This window comes from Lampris incognitus, chromosome 2 (genome assembly GCF_029633865.1).
Source record: "Lampris incognitus isolate fLamInc1 chromosome 2, fLamInc1.hap2, whole genome shotgun sequence".
In the NCBI taxonomy this organism is placed as follows: Eukaryota; Metazoa; Chordata; class Actinopteri; order Lampriformes; family Lampridae; genus Lampris; species Lampris incognitus.
The window spans coordinates 95334439-95341513 of NC_079212.1; the positions used below are offsets into that span (position 1 = coordinate 95334439).

General features: G+C 42.5%; 1 protein-coding gene across 1 annotated transcript in view; it reads right to left on the reverse strand.

Annotated features, from left to right (window-relative positions):
• Positions 1–6120, reverse strand: part of LOC130108076 (sodium- and chloride-dependent GABA transporter 2-like) — a 50244-nt gene extending 44124 nt beyond the window's left edge. Inside the window, exon 1 of the mRNA XM_056274917.1 lies at positions 5987–6120. The gene's annotated coding sequence lies outside the window, so the exon portion shown is untranslated. The remainder of the gene's footprint in view (positions 1–5986) is intronic.
• Positions 6121–7075: the final 955 nt, after the last annotated feature.

The window sequence follows — 7075 nt, forward strand, 5'->3', positions numbered from 1 at the left end:
GCTTGTGAGAAACGCCGCTGCACAAGGAAAAGTCATGGTATGCCAAAGAGTAAAGTGTAGACGTGCTGGTACTGCGTACTGGTGAGTACCGGCCCACTTCAAGCACTGGTCATTATAAGGGGTAGCCATGCGTGCTGTGTCTTTTTTTGTTTGTTTGTTTGTTTTTTTTTGGGGGGGGGTTGTTTGTTTGTTTGTTTGTTTGTTTGTTTGTTTGTTTGTTTTGTTTTTTCAGAACAAGGCTATCCAGATCTTCCATCATTTGATATGATAGTACCTGCAAATTTTTTATATTATATTAGCCTTTATGTTTTTACATGTATCTCGCCATGAAATGCTGGCAGTAGAGATATCTTTTCATAACTGGGTAGGGCAGATTGTCTGGGATCTGGCAATATCAGAAGCATGATGGTGGGATGCTCTACGACTGACCTGCGGTGACTTGAGGTGACCTGTGTTCGCACATGTGCACATTTGCACATGAGCCAACTTGTGCACAGGTGACCTGCACACGTCTTCTGACCACAACTTTTGAATCGTTGCAATGAAAAGCAAATAGATTATTTGGTGTTTATTTTTCATATAAATTGGGATGTAATGTCAGCCCTATGTTGGAGACGATGTAGAAATTTGCTGTAATTTCACAACTGGCTTCCCCAACAACGCTTTGCCGCACAGAGAAACAAATAGTATCATCAGAAAGGGTAGGTTCCACTGTATGTTTTGATGTGCAGCACATTGTGAAGCGATAGGGACTTTGTGACTTATTCAGCCGAGAAGCAGGAGTGTGAAAACGGGTGGAATTTGATCTGTCTTCGTAATGTGATGCTTTTGGTATGTGCTAATATGTCCATTCATCCATTATCCAAACCACGTATCCTGCTTTGCAGGGATGCTGGAGCCTATCCCAGCAGTCACTGAGATGCAGGAGGGGAGAGACCCTGAACAGGCCGCCAGGCCATCACAGGGCCCACACACACACACACACACACACACACACACACACACACACACACACACACACACATTCACACCTAGAGATAATTTAGTACAGCCGATTCACCTGACCTACATGTCTTTGGGACTGTGGGAGGAAAACGAAGCACTCGGAGGAAACCCACGCAGAACATGCAAACTCCACATAGAGGACGACCCAGGATGACCCCCAAGGTTGGATAACCCCGCGGCTCAAACCCAGGACCTTCTTGCTGTGAGGCGACCGTGCTAACCACTGCACCACTGTGCCGCCCGTACAAATATATGACTAGCATCATTACTAAGCGCCACTCTTTCTTGTGATATACGTATGTATTCCGTATCTATGCAGTTATGAGTTCATGAGTAATTCAAACAAGATGGGATATGAATTTGGAAGCAAATTGCGTCTGTTAAGGGTCAAAATAACAGTGGTTTGGGTTTGGGGGGCCAACTGTAAGATGTCACTTAGGGCCCCAAAATGTTCAGAAACGGCCCTGCTCAATACACTGTTATTGTAGACACGGATATCAGTCCAAAATTCAACAGTTTTTCCCATATGAGTTGGGAATTGTGGGATTCAATAAGATGCCTTAAAGTTGACATACTTTTTTGAGCAAAAAAAAAAAATTAGACTATGTATTGACCAACAGCAATGTACTATGAATCGCGTGACATGTTTAGTGGGTTACCAGAGCAGAGAAAGGAGCAAAGTAACAAGGGGAAGCTGCCCCTCCTACGTATGGAGGTTAGATTTATGATACATGTTCTATCGCTTCGGAAGATAAAGGTTGTAAAACCTCCATAAATACTGCCACTAAACTTACAAAAAGCTCAAACCAATAACTGGGGCATACAAATTAAGAATCCAAGAAAAAGTTGTGAAGATGATGTTTCAGTTTTATCTCGTCCGGTTGACAATAAGAAAAACTCTTATAATCAATTTTAATCAATCAGAAAAATTTCAATTGTGGGTACATCAGTATATTTTAAATATATCACTAATATTTTTTTCTTCTATAACCAGGGTGCGATGGGTAGTACTGGGGTTTTCCCAGGCCATAATACTGTATGGCTAGTGAATGGCAGGGGCTGTTGAACGGTAGAGATTGGAGCGAGTTAACTGACACGACTCCCCAGATTTCTGCAATGAAAAACACCGTTTTAGTGTGGCCTGACACGCCGTCTCCAACAGACTCCTGTCACGCTGGCTCAAACTTTGCGGTGACCACAGCCAGCGGTATCTATGGAGGGCGCTGGGAAGTAGCAGATGTTGGTGCCACGCTGAGCATCTGCTACCCGTCTCGCTGAACTCGCTTACTTTGATTTCTTTGTTGCTACCTTTCAATATTCTCCATCTTTTGCTTTGACTTGTCACCTTTTTTTTGTGCAAAGGCAGAAGACCTAAGATTTCCCTGCAACTGCAAAACACCAGTTTTCTTAATTCATGAGAACAAGGACTTATTCAACACAAAAGCTGAAAATGTTGTACTTCACTGTTTGCAACTTGTTCGCTTAATCGTCAGAAAACCATTCTCATCGATAAATTCCAACCATTGCGGGACCATTTCAGATGAAATAGATAGAGATTTGAAGTGGGCTGTCAGTGAACTGTGTTTTCTTGACATCAAGATATGATATGGCAGATGCGCATGAGCCCAATTTCATACGTTCCCCTCAACGCCCTTGGTGCCAGTGGTGCGTCGCATGTTCGCTGAGATAAAGGGGAGATAATCACTATCAATGCATTGCTGGCTTACACTCCTTACATTTGTGTACGTCTTGTTCCCGTGGAAGTAACAACTGGCGCCAACCCCTCCCCTCTTTCTCTAACCCGGGTCTGCAGACTTGCCCCAGCACTGCACACTGGCACACTCGCAAACATGCATGTGTCATATACATGCATGCATATATACATGCATTTGGCCCCTACCCTAACCAATGTATATAATCCATTAACTAGTATGACCAGGTATAGAATCAACACTTTAAGAGAACGTTGCAGTTTTGATAAACACCTGACCATTTTCAATCTTTGAAGACATTAAAATGTGAGAATATTTACTTTACAGTTATGTTTGTTCCCATTTCCATAATCAGAATCGGAATACTTTATTCATCCGCGAGGGGGAATTGGGTCCTATTACAGATGCTCACGCTCTAGTAAAGAAAAACTAACAAGATACAAGATAAAAGGAAAATACAAACAAATAGAAACAAGAAAAACAGAAACACATAGAAATAAAAGATAAAATAAGAAATAAGAACAAAATAACAGAAGTTTTAACGATAACAAATGAACAAATTTTGGGCATTTTAGAATATCTCCATGTATATCTAGTGGCATATTTTGAAAAATATTTCTTCAAGCCTCTTACATTTCTTCCTCTGAAACGCTTTGATAAAACAGTGCCTCGTGTTTAGTTTCATTTTCTTGACGTTATTTATCCAAAGAGATCATATTTACCCCAACTGCCCAGTTGGGCTGTAATTCAACACAAGTGAAGTTTCCTCCTCTTAATATTTATGCAGCATTTCAAGAGGAACAAAAGTATTTCACCTTTGTATCCTATTTCTTGCACAACTAATTCGTACGTTTGAGTCTCATTTAATTATTAATTTAATTTTCACGAGAAAGGATTTTATTTTCGTAGGTAAATTGCTCAGTTACATAAGGGGATAAAAAAAAACTATGTATGTCAAGGGAACCTGACCTGCTTTGTAGCTGAAACTCAATAAGCGAAAAACATATAATAATAATTCCTCCATTTATCAATTGGAAAAAAAAGACAAAAACTGTAAGTACTGAGAGAGCCACGAAACTGGAGTCAAATTCCATGCAGTGCAAACCTACATACATGGCCAATAAACATGATTCTGATTCTGATCTGGTCTGATCTAATTCATTGCCTTCCTAATAAAGTGTGCTCACTCATCATAAGGACCCTGAAACAGCATAAAGACCACACAACACTGAAACTCAATGAAACCCATACGAATTAAATTCCTTTAAGCTGGATGGTATTGCCTCTATAGGCTCGACTGACCCGTTAAAAGGTGGCAGAAACTAGTAAGGAGACAAAGCTGTAAGTGGATGAGAAGGCTGCCACAGCTCGTTTCTTATTGCGATATCAACTCTTCCCTGCGGATCGGACTGGCCAAATAGGCAGACTAGTTTAACTAACAGCTTGGTCCAAGCTCCTTCCCAAAGCAATTAATGCATAAATCTGCCGTAGCGCTTATTTTTGACATTTTCCATCAAATCTCCTTCGCTGCCCTGTTACCGAGCATCCTCAGATTACACCAAGTCCAAGGATAGGCTTTCCTCACCTCTTTTACCTGTATTCATCATCCACATGCATCTACAGTATGTAATACTACCCTTCTTACAGTAAGGCCGCATCTGATAAGTTGTGAAACAACAATTAGTTGACACAAGCGAGGCTAATATAGCATAAGCCACTTTCTGCAACGCATTAGTATCTCAAACACACACACACACACACAACGTAGCTGCACATCAATAACATATTGTGAACAAGAGATAAAGGCTGTGTAATCAGAAATAACAAAAACGTCCCATAGTAAATCACACAATGCTCCTTCTAAAATGTCACCAGCATGAACATAATTCTGAAAAAAGTGTGTGGGTTTTGTTTTTTTTACCTCTAGTAAGTGAATTGTCCCCTTTCAGAAAATTGTCCTCGAGAGCCAAACACCAACAGCAAGACTATTGCAGATGGACAGAAACTGCGAGATATGAAGTGAGCTGCCACTGGGGAGGGGCTATTGAGGCCAGTTGAGGCCACTAAAACCAACGCTCTCTTGACACCACGATAGAAGGATTCACAGACACAGACCAACTCCTTCACACCGACACGTGTGCTCTACACTTGTTGGGTACCAGTGTTGGCACACATGTTGACTGCAGATAACAGAGACAACCGCTATAAATGGGTTATTGGCTTACGTCCCACACATAAATTTTTATCAGCTCAGAAAACTGTTCAACTCTGCTGTGCTGATAAAATTTTATGGTGTCATTAATTGACATTATAAATTCTATAATTCAAGGGACGGTTAATAGTGGACCCAAATACAGAGAACAAGAGGAGACCAGAATGCAGCTCCTCCGACAGCTCCAGGGAGGTGTGTGTGTGGGGGGGGGGGGTGTTAGAATAGAAAGATAACTGGCAACAAATAGTCAAGCACTGCTGTTGAGAGGACCCTGGACCGTGCAAGCGAGCTCAACCTGTTTTTCAACAGGTTTGACCACCCAACCTCGTGAGCTCAGATGGGCAGCCTGATTCCCCAGTCACCAGAACCAGTGCCTCCATTCACACCTCCCCCCCTCCCCCACCCCCCTACCCCAAGAGGCAGTAGCTAGCTTGCCCACTCCCCCCAGATCAACGTCCCAGCATGTCTCCTACACCTTCTTCAGCCTCTTCCTGAGGCTGAGGTTGTGATGAAATCAACTGAGGGATGAGACCGTGGTTGTCACGAGACAGGCAGGGGGGCAGAGCAGAACAGAAGGATGCTGTCAAGGTGACTTATGCTGGGATCAAGTGTGACAGGCAGCAACAAGAGAGTAGACATCTTTATGCACGGAGAGCCAGCAAAACCACTGCTTGATGAATTCAAATGATCACTCAACTCGCAGGGGTCCCACCGGATGAGGAGAATGCCCCCACTGCAGCACCAGGGAATGGACAGAGGCAAGGATGAACAACCGGATGGATCCAAGGACTTCATCCTGGAGCCGGCTTGGTGTGCTGTGTGGCCTTCACCGCTGATTAAATTCCCCACAGGACTGGAGTGATGATTCGAGATTGTGCCAGGATAGGTTTAGTATTATTTTCAGAAGGGGAGAGAGCACCGGCCTTGTGGCTTTTGCTGACAGGCCAACAGGACAGAGCGAAATTAAACCATTTAAAGAATAATGCCCATCTAGCTTGATGGGAGTTGAGTCGTTTAGTATGCAGAGTATAAGATTATTTTGTATGGTCAGTCCTACCACAAATACATGCTTAGTCTCCTTCAGCCATTGATGTCATTCGTCCAGGGCCTCTTTTACTGCCAACGGTTCTTGATCCCTCACATCGTAGCTGGTTTCTGTCTGGGTCAGATGCCTGGAAAAGAAAGCACAAGGATGATACTTGGTCCGTGGTAGAGTATTGAGACAAGACAGCCCATATTCCCATGTCTGACACACCAACTTCCCCTGTGCAAGGCAGTGATAGAGCTGGATGGACTAGACCGGACCAGAGCTGGAACACCGAGCTTTTCTTTTTCTTTTTTCTTTTTTTTCTGGAGCTCAGTGGATGTGCAGTCCGCTTCAGGAGTCCACAAGAATGATGGGTAGCTCTTCTTGGTGAGTGCATTAATAGGAGCTGCGACTGAACTGAAGTTTCTGATGAAAACCTGCAGAAATTATATAGGTATTACTTATTTTCAGTCATGGGAATTAACTACAAAACCTCAGACCAGTTTTGAATTAATCGAGTTCTTTATTACTCGTTCCAGACAATGGTGGCGGATGGCGAGACTGCAGTGTTTTTTTTCCACCAGAAACCACGGCGTCTGTGAAATTAAGGCCTTTTTTGGAGTACAAATACATATTTTGAATCCCCTTCTACTTTTTGAAGTTATGTTAAGTATTAGAACCATTACTGTCCAATTACTATGTTTGTTGTTGTTTTTGCTACTTACAAAGGCCCTGATATCAAATAACTGGACACTTATTTTTTATAATTTGTTGGCTGCATGTTCAACAACTTCTTACTTCTTGTCCTGAATTGCTTTGATAAAACAGTGCCCCCTTCTCATTTTCAGTAATCTGTTCAGAACTAAAGGGCGAGGCCTGGTATCGTGGCTGCTGTTCTATATAGAGTTGGACTTTCAACTCACGTGTGAGAGGTTTCCTTCCCTAAGCACCTGTGTAGTGTTGAATTTCAAGAAGGACAAAGGCACATAATGTTGGATTGTATTTCCCATCACATACCGTTCTTGTATGCGTGAGGAGTAAGCTCCTAAACTCAACATAACATCTTTAATTAACCTTTTCTGTAGAGGTTTCATGGTGAGGACTTTTAAAGAGCACACA